This window comes from Pseudophryne corroboree, chromosome 2, assembly GCF_028390025.1.
Source record: "Pseudophryne corroboree isolate aPseCor3 chromosome 2, aPseCor3.hap2, whole genome shotgun sequence".
Lineage (NCBI taxonomy): Eukaryota > Metazoa > Chordata > Amphibia > Anura > Myobatrachidae > Pseudophryne > Pseudophryne corroboree.
In genome coordinates this window covers 786,757,701-786,773,485 of record NC_086445.1, presented here as the reverse complement: position 1 = coordinate 786,773,485, position 15,785 = coordinate 786,757,701, and positions in this window count along the sequence as shown.

Below are 15,785 nucleotides of genomic sequence, written 5' to 3'. Positions count from 1 at the left end.
AGGCTTGGAGGAGGGTCATAGGGGGAGGAGCCAGTGCACACCACCTGATCCTAAAGCTTTACTTTTTGTGCCCTGTCTCCTGCGGAGCCGCTATTCCCCATGGTCCTTTCAGGAACCCCAGCATCCACTACGGACTCCGAGAAATAGAATTATCGGTAAGTAAATTCTTATTTTTCTCTGACGTCCTAGTGGATGCTGGGAACTCCGTAAGGACCATGGGGAATAGCGGCTCCGCAGGAGACTGGGCACAAAAGTAAAGCTTTAGGACTACCTGGTGTGCACTGGCTCCTCCCCCTATGACCCTCCTCCAAGCCTCAGTTAGATTTTTGTGCCCGGCCGAGAAGGGTGCACACTAGGGGCTCTCCTGAGCTTCTTAGTGAAAGTTTAGTTTTAGGTTTTTTATTTTCAGTGAGACCTGCTGGCAACAGGCTCACTGCATCGAGGGACTAAGGGGAGAAGAAGCGAACCTGCCTGCTTGCAGCCAGCTTGGGCTTCTTAGGCTACTGGACACCATTAGCTCCAGAGGGACCGAACACAGGCCCAGCCTCGGAGCTCAGTCCCAGAGCCGCGCCGCCGGCCCCCTTACAGAGCCAGAAGCAAGAAGAGGTCCGGAAAAATCGGCGGCAGAAGACATCAGTCTTCAACAAGGTAGCGCACAGCACTGCAGCTGTGCGCCATTGTTACTCAGGCACACTTCGGTCACTGAGGGTGCAGGGCGCTAGGGGGGGGCGCCCTGAGCAGCAATGTAAACACCTTGGCTGGCATAAATACACCACATATAACCCCCAGGCCTATATGGATGTATTTTAACCCCTGCCAGAACTCACCAAAAAGCGGGAGAAAAGGCCGCCAAGAAGGGGGCGGAGCCTATCTCCTCATCACACGGGCGCCATTTTCCATCACAGCTCCGCTGGAAGGACGTCTCCCTGACTCTCCCCTGCAGTCCTGCACTACAGAAAAGGGTAAAAAAGAGAGGGGGGCACTAATTTGGCGCAGTTTTAATACTAACAGCAGCTATAAAGGGAAAAGCACATTTTGTAGTGGTATTCCTGTCTATATATAGCGCTCTGGTGTGTGCTGGCATACTCTCCCTCTGTCTCCCCAAAGGGCTAGTGGGGTCCTGTCCTCTATCAGAGCATTCCCTGTGTGTGTGCGGTGTGTCGGTACGATTGTGTCGACATGTTTGAGGAGGAAAATGAGATGGAGGCGGAGCAATTGCCTATTATAGAGTTGTCACCCCCTAGGGAGTCGACACCTGAGTGGATGAGCTTATGGAAGGAATTGCGTGACAGTGTCAGCTCTTTACGACAGACAGTTGACGACATGAGACAGCCGGCTACTCAGCTTGTGCCTGTCCAGGGGTCTCAAACGCCATCAGGGGCTTTAAAACGCCCGTTACCTCAAATGACAGACACGGATACTGACTCCAGTGTCGATGATGAGGAGACAAACGTGACTTCCACTAGGGCCACACGTTACATGATTGAAGCAATGAAAAATGTATTGCATATCTCTGATAATACAAGTACCACTAAGAAGGGTATTATGTTTGGTGAGAAAAAACTGCCTATAGTTTTTCCTGTATCCGAGGAATTAAATGAAGTGTGTGATGAGGCGTGGGTTTCCCCCGATAAAAAACTGATAATTCCTAAAAGGTTATTGGCATCGTACCCTTTCCCGCCAGAGGATAGGGCACGTTGGGAAACACCCCCTAGGGTGGATAAAGCGCTCACACGCTTGTCTAAACAGGTAGCACTACCCTCTCCTGATACGGCCGCCCTAAAGGAACCTGCCGATAGAAAGCTGGAGAATATCCTAAAATGTATACACACTCACACGGGTGTTATACTGCGACCAGCAATCGCCTCAGCCTGGATGTGCAGTGCGGGCCTGGCGTGGTCGGATTCCCTGACTGAAAATATTGATACCCTAGATAGGGACAGTAACAGTATATTACTGACTATAGAGCATTTGAAGGATGCATTTCTATATATGCGTGATGCACAGAGGGATATTTGCCGACTGGCATCAAGAGTTAGCGCGCTGTCCATTTCTGCAAGAAGAGGTTTATGGACGCGGCAGTGGTCAGGTGATGCGGATTCTAAAAGGCACATGGAAGTATTGCCTTATAAGGGGGAGGAGTTATTTGGGGTAGGTCTATCAGACCTGGTAGCCACGGCAACTGCTGGAAAATCCACATTTTTACCCCAGGTAGCTTCTCAACCTAAGAAGACGCCGTATTATCAGGCGCAGTCCTTTCGGCCCCATAAGGGCAAGCGGGCAAAAGGCGCCTCATTTCTGCCCCGTGACAGAGGGAGAGGAAAAAGGCTGCAACAAACAGCCAGTTCCCAGGAACAAAAGCCCTCTCCCACCTCCGCAAAGTCCTCAGCATGACGCTGGGGCTTTACAAGCGGACTCAGCACGGTGGGGGCCCGTCTCAAGAAGTTCAGTGCGCAGTGGGCCCACTCGCAAGTGGACCCCTGGATCCTTCAGGTGGTATCTCAGGGGTACAAATTGGAATTCGAGACGTCTCCCCCTCGCCGTTTTCTAAAGTCTGCTTTACCGACGTCTCCCTCAGACAGGGAGGCAGTATTGGAAGCCATTCACAAGCTGTATTCCCAGCAGGTGATAATCAAGGTACCCCTCCTACAACAGGGAAAGGGGTACTATTCCACACTATTTGTGGTACCGAAGCCGGACGGCTCGGTGAGACCAATTTTAAACCTAAAATCCTTGAACACTTACATACAAAGGTTCAAATTCAAGATGGAGTCACTCAGAGCAGTGATTGCAAACCTGGAAGAAGGGGACTATATGGTGTCTCTGGACATCAAAGATGCTTACCTACATGTCCCAATTTACCCTTCTCACCAAGGGTACCTCAGGTTTGTGGTACAGAACTGTCACTATCAGTTTCAGACGCTGCCGTTTGGATTGTCCACGGCACCCCGGGTCTTTACCAAGGTAATGGCCGAAATGATGATACTCCTTCGAAGGAAGGGAGTTTTAGTTATCCCTTACTTGGACGATCTCCTGATAAGGGCAAGATCCAGGGAACAGTTGGAAGTCGGGGTAGCACTATCTCAGATAGTGCTGCGCCAGCACGGTTGGATTCTCAATATTTCAAAATCGCAGCTGATCCCGACGACACGACTTCTATTCCTAGGGATGATCCTGGACACAGTCCAGAAAAAGGTGTTTCTCCCGGAGGAGAAAGCCAGGGAGTTATCCGAACTAGTCAGAAATCTCCTAAAACCAGGCCAAGTCTCAGTGCATCAATGCACAAGGGTCCTGGGAAAGATGGTGGCTTCTTACGAAGCAATCCCATTCGGCAGATTCCACGCAAGAACCTTCCAGTGGGATCTGCTAGACAAATGGTCCGGGTCGCATCTTCAGATGCATCAGCGGATAATCTTGTCACCAAGGACAAGGGTGTCTCTCCTGTGGTGGTTGCAGAGTGCTCATCTTCTAGAGGGCCGCAGATTCGGCATTCAGGACTGGGTCCTGGTGACCACGGATGCCAGCCTGAGAGGCTGGGGAGCAGTCACACAGGGAAGAAATTTCCAGGGCTTGTGGTCAAGCCTGGAGACATCACTTCACATAAATATCCTGGAGCTAAGGGCCATCTACAATGCTCTAAGCCTAGCAAGACCTCTGTTTCAAGGTCAGCCGGTGCTGATCCAGTCAGACAACATCACGGCAGTCGCCCACGTAAACAACCAGGGCGGCACAAGAAGCAGGAGGGCAATGACAGACGTTGCAAGGATTCTTCGCTGGGCGGAAAATCATGTGATAGCACTGTCAGCAGTGTTCATTCCGGGAGTGGACAACTGGGAAGCAGACTTCCTCAGCAGACACGACCTCCACCCGGGAGAGTGGGGACTTCACCCAGAAGTCTTCCACATGATTGTGAACCGTTGGGAAAAACCAAAGGTGGACATGATGGCGTCCCGCCTCAACAAAAAACTAGACAGGTATTGCGCCAGGTCAAGGGACCCTCAGACAATAGCTGTGGACGCTCTGGTAACACCGTGGGTGTACCAGTCAGTGTATGTGTTCCCTCCTCTGCCTCTCATACCCAAGGTACTGAGAATCATAAGAAGGAGAGGAGTAAGGACTATACTCGTGGCTCCGGATTGGCCAAGAAGGACTTGGTACCCGGAACTTCAAGAGATGCTCACAGAGGACCCGTGGCCTCTACCTCTAAGAAGGGACCTGCTCCAGCAGGGACCCTGTCTGTTCCAAGACTTACCGCGGCTGCGTTTGACGGCATGGCGGTTGAACGCCGGATCCTGAAGGAAAAAGGCATTCCGGATGAAGTCATCCCTACCCTGATCAAAGCCAGGAAGGATGTAACCGTACAGCATTATCACCGTATTTGGCGTAAATATGTTGCGTGGTGCGAGGCCAGGATGGCCCCTACAGGCATTTCCTGCAAACAGGACTGTCTATGGGCCTAAAATTAGGGTCCATTAAGGTTCAAATTTCGGCCCTGTCGATTTTCTTCCAGAAAGAACTGGCTTCAGTTCCTGAAGTTCAGACGTTTGTCAAGGGGGTACTGCATATACAGCCTCCTTTTGTGCCTCCAGTGGCACCTTGGGATCTCAATGTAGTTTTGGGGTTCCTAAAATCACATTGGTTTGAACCACTCACCACTGTGGACTTAAAATATCTCACATGGAAAGTGGTAATGCTGTTGGCCCTGGCTTCAGCTAGGCGTGTCTCAGAATTGGCGGCTTTATCCTATAAAAGCCCTTACCTAATTTTTCATACGGACAGGGCAGAATTGAGGACTCGTCCTCAATTTCTCCCTAAGGTGGTTTCAGCGTTTCACTTGAACCAGCCTATTGTGGTACCTGCGGCTACTAGGGACTTGGAGGACTCCAAGTTGCTGGACGTAGTCAGGGCCCTGAAAATATATGTTTCCAGGACGGCTGGAGTCAGAAAATCTGACTCGCTGTTTATCCTGTATGCACCCAACAAGCTGGGTGCTCCTGCTTCTAAGCAGACTATTGCTCGTTGGATATGTAGTACAATTCAGCTTGCACATTCTGTGGCAGGCCTGCCACAGCCAAAATCTGTAAAAGCCCATTCCACAAGGAAGGTGGGCTCATCTTGGGCGGCTGCCCGAGGGGTCTCGGCTTTACAACTTTGCCGAGCAGCTACTTGGTCAGGGGCAAACACGTTTGCTAAATTCTACAAATTTGATACCCTGGCTGAGGAGGACCTGGAGTTCTCTCATTCGGTGCTGCAGAGTCATCCGCACTCTCCCGCCCGTTTGGGAGCTTTGGTATAATCCCCATGGTCCTTACGGAGTTCCCAGCATCCACTAGGACGTCAGAGAAAATAAGAATTTACTTACCGATAATTCTATTTCTCGTAGTCCGTAGTGGATGCTGGGCGCCCATCCCAAGTGCGGATTGTCTGCAATACTTGTACATAGTTATTGTTACAAAAATCGGGTTATTATTGTTGTGAGCCATCTTTTCAGAGGCTCCTCTGTTATCATGCTGTTAACTGGGTTCAGATCACAGGTTGTACGGTGTGATTGGTGTGGCTGGTATGAGTCTTACCCGGGATTCAATATCCTTCCTTATTGTGTACGCTCGTCCGGGCACAGTATCCTAACTGAGGCTTGGAGGAGGGTCATAGGGGGAGGAGCCAGTGCACACCAGGTAGTCCTAAAGCTTTACTTTTGTGCCCAGTCTCCTGCGGAGCCGCTATTCCCCATGGTCCTTACGGAGTTCCCAGCATCCACTACGGACTACGAGAAATAGAATTATCGGTAAGTAAATTCTTATTTTATTTTCTATTTTGTCCTAGAGGATGTTGGGCACTCTCAAAAGACCATGGGGTATAGACATGGGCACTTTAAGACTTTCAAAGGGGCGTGACCTGGCTCCTCCCTCTATATCCCTCCCCAGACTCAGTTTTAGAAATGTGCCCGGACGAGACACAGGGCACTCGGGGAGCTCTTAGAGTTTCTCTGAAAAGATTTAATGTTAGGTTTTTTATTTTGGGGAGATCTGCTGGCTACAGACTCCCTGCTTCGTGGGAAAGAGGGGAAGGCTAGGTTGCGCTTCTTAGGCTACTGGACACCATTAGCTCCAGAGGGATCGAACACAGGAACTTAACCTTGGTCGTCCGGAGCCGCGCCGCCGTCCCCCTCGCAGAGCCAGAAGACAGAAGCCGGCGGGTTGAAGCAAGAAGACGTCAAAATCGGCGGCAGAAGACTCCTGTCTTTATATGAGCTAGCGCACAGCACTGCAGCGGTTCGCCATTGCTCCCACACTAACCCACACACTCCGGTCACTGTAGGGTGCAGGACGCAGGGGAAGGGGGCGCCCTGGGCAGCAATTGAGTACCTCCTGGCAAAAAGCAGCATATATACAGCTGGGCACTGTAATATGCATGAGCCCCCGCCATTATTTTTACATAAAATCGCGGGACAGAAGCCCGCCGCTGAGGGGGCGGGGCTTCCTCAGCACTCACCAGCGCCATTTTCTCGCCACAGCTCCGCTGAGAGGAAGCTCCCCAGGCTCTCCCCTGCAGACTCACGGTAGAAAGAGGGTAAAAAAAGAGGGGGGGGCACATAAATTTAGCGCATTAATCATATATACAGCAGCTACTGGGTAAACACTAAGTTACTGTGTAATTCCTGGGTTATATAGCGCTGGGGTGTGTGCTGGCATACTCTGTCTCTCCAAAAGGCCTTGTGGGGGTCCTGTCCTCATATAGAGCATCCCCTGTGTGTGTGGTGTGTCGGTACGCTTGTGTCGACATGTTTGACGAGGAGGGCTATGTGGAGGCAGAGCAGTTGCAGATGAATGACGTGACGGCGCCGACACCTGATTGGATGGATATGTGGAAGGTGTTAAATGATAATGTAAACTCCTTGCATAAAAGGTTGGATAAAGCTGAAACCTTGGGACAGTCGGGGTCTCAGCCCATGCCTGATCCTACAGCGCAGAGGCCGTCAGGGTCTCAGAAGCGCCCACTATCCCAAATTATTGACACAGATATCGACACGGATTCTGACTCCAGTGTCGATGGCGATGATGCAAAATTGCAGCCTAAAATGGCTAAAGCCATCCGCTACATGATTATAGCAATGAAGGATGTATTGCACATATCAGAGGTAAACCCTGTCCCTGACAAGAGGGTTTATATGTTTGGGGAGAAAAAGCAAGAGGTGACTTTTCCCCCTTCACATGAGTTATGTGAAAAAGCGTGGGATTCCCCTGATGGGAAAGTGCTGATTTCCAAAAGGTTTCTTATGGCGTACTCTTTCCCGCCAACGGACAGGATGCGCTGGGAATCCTCCCCTAGGGTAGACAAAGCTCTGACACGCTTATTTAAGAAGGTGACCCTGCCGTCACAGGATACGGCCTCCCTAAAGGATCCTGCGGATAGGAAGCAGGAAAGTATCCTGAAGTCTGTTTATACACATTCAGGTACTCTACTGAGGCCGGCAATTGCGTCGGCCTGGATGTGTAGTGCTGTAGCAGCATGGACAGATAATCTGTTTGAGGAACTGGATACCTTGCACAAGGATACTATTTTCAAAAAAGAGATTGATAGCAGCCCTGCGCTTGCTAATTGCTGCTTGTTCTTAGGTAGTGGAGGAAACACCCAACACCTCCTATTTTCCACAGGTTATACAAAAAAGAATACCAAGAACTAGCGCTATAGTTGGATTACAGTAAAACTGATATGGATATTGCCACGTAGAAATCCCCTGTACGGTCTCTCCCCTGGAAAAACACTTACAGGTTGTTTCTTTCACGTGTGTCCATAAAGGTATCTTTTATCAGCACATGGATTTCAACCCACTGGCACCACAGTATTCTTTCACTGATAACTGACAGTATTACAACTTATATTGCACTTCTGTCCCGCGTGCTCATAAAGGTATCTTTCTCCTCTCTGTGTGCTGATTTCCAGTCGGACAAGCTTGTTTCCAAAAGGGTTTTATTAAAATACAAAATTCATAAAAAAAAGTCCATATACATCAACAGGAACTGGGTATCGGCAGCTGATGGAAAACCCCGTGGAAGAACGCACCGGCTGCAGACAGGTAAGCGCACAGTACGGAGTCCGAATCACCGACTTCCAGGACCTTCTAAACACAGACACAGGACGGCTTCAACGCGTTTCAGGGAGTTCACTCCCCTTTTTCAAGAAGTACCGTCCCCTTCCTCATGTCCGATATTTATACTCTCACTCATTACACAGTTGTCATCAATTATTAACAACTCTTTAAAAATTATTACAAAATCCATTTAAAACATTTATGTTACATTTAAACTTCTTATCCCCTGTGTATTTGTTTTGTCCGCTGTTTACTGGGTCCAAATACACCAATGCTGATATTCTCAATGCTACATTTCCATGAACTTTATTCTAAAGTGCTAATTATCACACTAATTAATAATTATTGTGGTGGGTATTGTGGTAGGCTGTATTGTGATCACTGCACAGCCGGACAAAACATTACTTTTAGGTACAATATACATACATAAAATGAAGCAAAAAGAAATAAAAAACCAAACGATTCCACTATTTGAAGTTCCGCAGTATGTATAGAACGGTAGAACACTAAAATAAGCCGCCTTTAACTTTAAAAGTTCCGATCATGTGATCGGCATGGAATGGAGTTACTAACTTCGTTATACCGCTAAGGGACTGGGCAAAGCCTGGGCAGATTACATGGCCCGTGGGGCTAAAAAGTACTAGATACGTACGGAGACACTTCACAGCCATATCTTCCCCGCATATACACAGTTCAAAAGGGTTCCCCGTTATCCCAAACTCATTTCAACAATACATTGGATGGAAATGTGGTTATTCCGATCCTACAAAGGGATGCAACCGAAGGTGGTGTCATCTTTTCATTTGAACCAACCTATTGTGGTGCCTACGGCTACTCATGACTTGGAGGATTTCCAGTTGCTTGATGTAATCAGGGCTTTGAAGATTTATGTGGCCAGAACGGCTGGAGTCAGGAAAACTGACTCGCTGTTTATCCTGTATGCATCCAACAAGCTGGGTGCTCCTGCTTCAAAGCAAACTATTGCTCGCTGGATCTGTAACACGATTCAGCAGGCTCATTCTGCGGTGGGATTGCCGCATCCAAAATCGATAAAAGCCCATTCCACAAGGAAAGTGGGCTCTTCTTGGGCGGCTGCCCGAGGGGTCTCGGCATTACAGCTTTGCCGAGCAGCTACTTGGTCGGGTTCAAACACCTTTGAAAAATTCTACAAGTTTGATACCCTGGCTGAGGAGGACCTTGTGTTTGCCCATTCGGTGCAGCAGAGTCATCCGCACTCTCCCGCCCGTTTGGGAGCTTTGGTATAATCCCCATGGTCCTTACGGAGTCCCCAGCATCCACTAGGACGTTAGAGAAAATTAGATTTTACTCACCAGTAAATCTATTTCTCGTAGTCCGTAGTGGATGCTGGGCGCCCGTCCTAAGTGCGGACTTTCTGCAATACGTGTATATAGTTATTGCTTAATAAAGGGTTATGTTATGTTGGCATCCGTAGTTGATGCTTTGTTGTTGTTCATACTGTTAACTGGGTATGTTATCACAAGTTATACGGTGTGATTGGTGTGGCTGGTATGAGTCTTACCCTGGATTCCAAAATCCTTTCCTTGTAATGTCAGCTCTTGCGGGCACAGTTTCCTTAACTGAGGTCTGGAGGAGGGGCATAGAGGGAGGAGCCAGTACAACCAGTAGTACTAATTCTTTCTTAGAGTGCCCAGTCTCCTGCGGAGCCCGTCTATTCCCCATGGTCCTTACGGAGTCCCCAGCATCCACTACGGACTATGAGAAATAGATTTACCGGTGAGTAAAATCTTATTTTCCTGGTGCGAGTCCAAGAGAGCTCCAGTGGAGAAATTTGACCTTGGACGTTTTCTCCATTTTCTACAGAATGGAGTGGATGCGGGCCTTAAATTAGGCTCCATGAAAGTGCAGATTTCTGCCTTGTCCATTTTCTTTCAGAAACAATTTGCCTCACTTCCTGAAGTGCAGACCTTTGTGAAAGGGGTGTTGCACATCCATCCTCCTTTTGTGCCCCCTGTGGCACCTTGGGACCTTAACGTCGTATTATCGTTCCTTCAGTCACATTGGTTTGAACCTTTGCGTAAATTGGAGTTAAAATTACTCACTTGGAAAGTTGTCATTTTGTTGGCGTTGGCATCCGCAAGGCCCTTACTTAATTTTCCATGAAGATAGAGCAGAGTTGCGAACTCTGCAACAATTTCTGCCAAAGGTAGTTTCCTCTTTTCATATCAACCAACCTATTGTGGTGCCAGTGGCTACTGACGCTTTGGCTGAAAATAAGTCTCTGGATGTGGTCAGAGCTTTAAAGTTTTATGTAGCCAGGACGGCTCCATTGAGGAAAACAGAGTCTCTGTTTATTTTGTATGCTCCCAATTAGATTGGGTTTCCTGCTTCCAAGCAGACCATTGCCCACTGGATATGTCAGATGATTCAGCAGGCTCATTCAACGGCAGGCTTGCCGTTGCCGAAATCAGTGAAGGCCCATTCCACTAGGAAGGTGGGTTCGTCCTGGGCGGCTGCCCGGGGTGTTTCGGCATTGCAACTTTGCCGAGCTGCTACTTGGTTGGGGTCGAACACGAACACGTTTGCTAAATTCTACAAGTTTGATACCTTGGACGATGAAGACCGTAAATTTGGTCAATTGGTGCTACAGAGTCATCCGCACTCTCCCGCCCGCTATTGAGCTTTGGTATAAACCCCATGGTCTTTTGAGAGTGCCCAACATCCTCTAGGACGAAATAGAAAATAGGATTTTAAATACATACCAGTAAATCCTTTTCTATGAGTCCGTAGAGGATGTTGGGCGCCCGTCCCAGTGCGTACTGTATCTGCAGTTTAGTTCTGGTTACACACAGGTTGTGTTTTTGGTTTTTTTTCTTCATCTTGTTGCTGAGGTTTTGTCCATGTCCGTTGACATGTGTTCAGTTATCTGCCATGTTATACGGCATGCTTATGGCGTGAGCTGGTGTTGGCTCACCTTGTTTGTTAAGTCCTTTCCTCGTAATGTCCGTCTCGCCGGGCACAGTTCCAAAGTGAGTCTGGGGAGGGATATAGAGAGAGGAGCCAGGTCACGCCCCTTTGAAAGTCTTAAAGTGCCCATGTCTCCGGCGGATCACGTCTATACCCCATGGTCTTTTGAGAGTGCCCAACATCCTCTACGGACTCATAGAAAAGGATTTACCGGTATGTATTTAAAATCCTATTTTCTCATACGTTCTAGAGGATGCTGGGGTCACCTAAAGAACCATGGGGTATAGACGGGATCCGCAGGAGACATGGGCACTTTAAGACTTTCAAAAGGTATGACCTGGCTCCTCCCTCTATGCCCCTCCTCCAGACTCCAGTTTAGAATCTGTGCCCAGGCAGACTGGATGCACACTGAGGAGCTCTACTAAGTTTCTCTGAAAAAGACTTTGTTAGGTTTTTCTATTACGTCCTTGAGGATGTTGGGGACACCAAAAGAACCATGGGATATAGACGGATCCGCAGGAGACATGGGCACTTTAAGACTTTCAAAGGGGGCGTGACCTGGCTCCTCCCTTTATATCCCTCCCCAGACTCAGTTTAGAAAATGTGCCCTGCGAGATGGAGGCACTCGGGGGAGCTCTTAGAGTTTCTCTGAAAAGAATTAATGTTAGGTTTTTTATTTTGGGCGAGATCTGCTGACTACAGACTCCCTGCTTCATGGGAAAGAGGGGAGAGCAGTCTAGACCCACTTATAATGAGTTTCAGGGCTCTGCTGCTGCTGACAGGATGCCTTCAGCTCCTGAAGGGAGATGAACGCCGGGCTCTCCTGGATGCTCGCTCCCACAGCTTGCCATCCCCCCTCTTCAAGCCAGAAGACAGGTGAGTATGTGAGGAAAAAACATCTTCTCTTCAACAAAGACGGCATATAGAGGTACCGCGCAGCATTATTTGCTCAGTGCGCGCCAGGCTCCCAGACTGTACACACCGCTGGGGGGGGGGCACCCTGGGGAGCTAAAAATACCTCCTAAATAAGGCTGGCATATCTGTACAGTGCCCTGGCACTGCCCGCAAACCCCCGCCAGGATAAACATGTAAAAATAAGCGGGAAGAAGCGTGCCATGTTGGGGGCGGGGCTTCTTCCTCCAGGCTCACTCGGCGCCATTTCCTCCTCCAAGCAGCAGCGCTGGTCCTTCCTCACAGCAGACAAGTACCAGGGGCTATAAAAATGAGGGGGGGGGGGGGGCAGATTATTTCTATACAGATATATAGCGCTGCAGCTCTGTGACACTTGAGGGTGTTTTCAGACCTGCACTTTGGCGCTGGGGTGTGAGCTGGCTCCTTTCCTTTTGTTCCCTCACAGGCTTTTCTTTGAGTGCTGTTAGGGAGACAACATGTCTGAGGCAGAATTTTCCTCTCAAGGGGATAATTTATTGGGGACACCAAATGTTTTGGGGGTCCTGTCGGCACTGGCGACGGCTGATTGGTTAACTGCTTTAAATGCTAATATTACACTGTTAAATCAAAAGTTTACTGAATCTGACTCTCAACTGCAGATTTGGAAGAAATCAGTAGATGACGCTTTATTTCAAGGGTCACTGAAACGTAGTGTTGACCAATTAGATGACACAGATACCGACACGGACTCTGATACCGGTGCCGATTATGCTGATTCTAGGTTAGATCCTAAATTGGCTACGAGTATTCAATATATGATTGTGGCTGTCAAAGACATATTACGTATTGACGAGGACCCCTTTACACCAGAAACGAGGGTCCTTATTTACAAAGAAAAGGGACGCTCGGTTTCTTTTCCTCCTTGTTTTGAACTAAATTACCTTTTTGATGGCATTTGGAATACACCTGATAAGAAATTTCTCATTCCTAATAGGATCAAGGTGGCATACCCCTTTCCCGCAGCGGATAGGGATAAGTGGGAAATACCACCCACAGTAGACAAAGCCCTAGCACACTTGTCTAAATAGGTAGCGCTCCCTGCGGCTCAGTCGACGACTCTTAAGGAGCCGGCTGATCGTAAGCAGGAGGCTACTTTAAAAGCTATTTTTACTACCACGGGGACGCAGCTTAGACCGCTTATTGCGTCAGCGTGGGTTAGTAGCGCCATTGAAAAATGGGCTGAAAGTTTATCTGCGGATTTAGATACTCTGGATAGGGATAGCATCCTAGTGGCGCTTGGTTATATCAGGGACGCGGCTGCGTACTTGAAAGAGGCTGCAAGAGATGCTGGCCTCCTGGGGGCTAAGGCTAATGCTATGTCAATTGCGGCTAGGCGTGCGCTATGGACTCATCAATGGAATGCTGACGCTGATTCCAAGAAAAATATGGAGTATCTTCCCTTTAAGGGTGGGGAACTGTTTGGTGACGGCCTTGCTGATTTAGTATCAGCGGCCACAGCGGGTAAATCTACTTATTTACCTAATGCTCCTGCGCAACAGAAGAAACCGCACTATCAAATGCAGTCCTTTCGGCCCAATAAATATAGAAAAGGCCGAGGTAACTTCTTCCTCGCTATCAGAGGTAGAGGAAGGGGCAAGAGAACTCCCGCCTCCTCGAGTTCACAAAAGCAGAAGTCCTCCCCGGCTTCCGCCAAATCCACCGCATGACACCGGGTCTCCCTTACAGGAGACCGCACCGGTGGGGGCCACGTCTAAGACTTTTCAGTCAGGTTTGGGTTCGCTCGGACCTGGACCCTTGGGTGTTACAAATTGTGACCCAAGGTTACAAACTGGAATTCCAAGACGTTCCCCCTCGCCGTTTTCTTCAAATCACCCTTACCAGTTTCGCTTCCAGACAGAGTTCTAGTCTGTGGAGCAATACAAAAATTATGTCAAAATCAGGTTGTGATCCCGGTCCCCCGGGTGCAACAAGGGGAAGGGTTTTATTCAAGCCTATTTGTAGTGCCGAAGCCGGATGGCTCGGTACGACCAATCCTCAACCTAAAATCTCTAAAAAATTTCCTGAAGAAATTCAAGATGGAGTCTCTCCGAGCGGTGATCTCCAGCCTGGAGGAGGGGGAATTCATGGTGTCTTTGGACATAAAGGATGCCTACTTTCATGTTCCCATTTATCCCCCTCATCAGAGTTATCTCTGGTTTGCAATCCAGGATACTCATTACCAATTTCAGACGTTGCCGTTTGGCCTGGCCACGGCTCCGATGATTTTCACAAAAATCATGGTAGAAATGATGGTTCTCCTCAGAAAAAGAGGAGTTACAATTATCCCGTACTTGGACGACCTCCTGATAAAGGCTAGGTCCAAGGAAAAACTGGTACAGGACATTGCGCTGTCGCTTCTACAACAGCACGGCTGGCCCTTGAACCTGACGAAATCACACTTAATTCCAACAACCTGGTTGGCATTTTTGGGTATGATTCTGGACACAGTCCAGCTGAGAGTGTTCCTCCCTCCAGAGAAAGCACTGGAAATTCAGAGTTTGGTAAAACTCATTCTGAAACCACCAACTGTCTCCATTCATCAATGCATTCGATTGCTGGGGTAGATGGTGGCTGCATACAATGCCCTCCAATTTGGGAGGTTCCATGCCAGAGTGTTTCAGTGGGACCTGTTGGACAAATGGTCCGGATCCCACCTTCATATGCACCGGAGGATAGTTCTATCCCCCAACACCAGAATCTCACTCCTGTGGTGGCTACACAGCTCTCACCTCTGGGAAGGACGCAGATTCGGGATCCAACACTGGATCCTAGTGACCACGGATGCAAGTCTCCGGGGTTGGGGAGCAGTCACACAAGGGGTGACCTTCCAAGGAAGATGGTCAAGTCAGGAAACTCTTCTTCACATAAACGTGCTGGAGTTGAGGGCCATTTACAACGACCTTCTACAAGCGGAGCATCTTCTTCAAAACCGGCCTGTCCTGATCCAATCAGACAATGTGACAGCAGTAGCGTACATAAACCGCCAAGGCGGCACAAAGAGCAGAACAGCAATGGCAGAAGCCACAAAGATTCTTCGCTGGGCAGAGACTCGGGTAAGTACTCTGTCGGCAATTTTCCTTCCGGGAGAGGACAACTGGGAAGCAGACTTCCTCAGCAGACACGATCTACATCCAGGAGAGTGGAGCCTCCATCAGGAGGTCTTCTACCTACTAACAAATCTATGGGGGGTTCCCCACATAGACATGATGGCGTCCCGCCACAACAAAAAACTACTAAAGTATTGTTCCCAGTCCAGGGACCCTCAGGCGGCGGCAGTGGATGCACTGACATCACCTTGGATGTATCCGTCTGTGTACGTTTTCCCTCCGCTTCCTCTCATTCCAAAGGTTCTGAGAATCCTAAGAAAATCACAGATTCCAGCGCTCCTTGTAGTTCCAGACTGGCCAAGGAGAATTTGGTATCCGGATCTTCAGGAGTTGTTAGTCGAAGATCCATGGCCTCTTCCTCTTCGCGAGGATCTGCGGCGGCATTGGCCGTTCATCTATCAAGACTTACAGCGGCTACGTTTGACGGCATGGCGGTTGAATGCCAGATTTTAGCCCGTAAGGGTATTCCCAATGAAGTCATCCCCACTCTTATCCTTGCTAGGAAGGGTGTGACATCGAAACACTATCACCGTATTTGGAGGAAATATATTTCCTGGTGCGGGTCCAAGAAAGCTTTGGACGTTTTCTCCATTTTCTACAAAATGGGGTGGATGCGGGCCTTAAATTAGGCTCCATAAAAGTGCAGATTTCTGCTTTGTCAATTTTCTTTCAGAAACAATTGGCCTCAC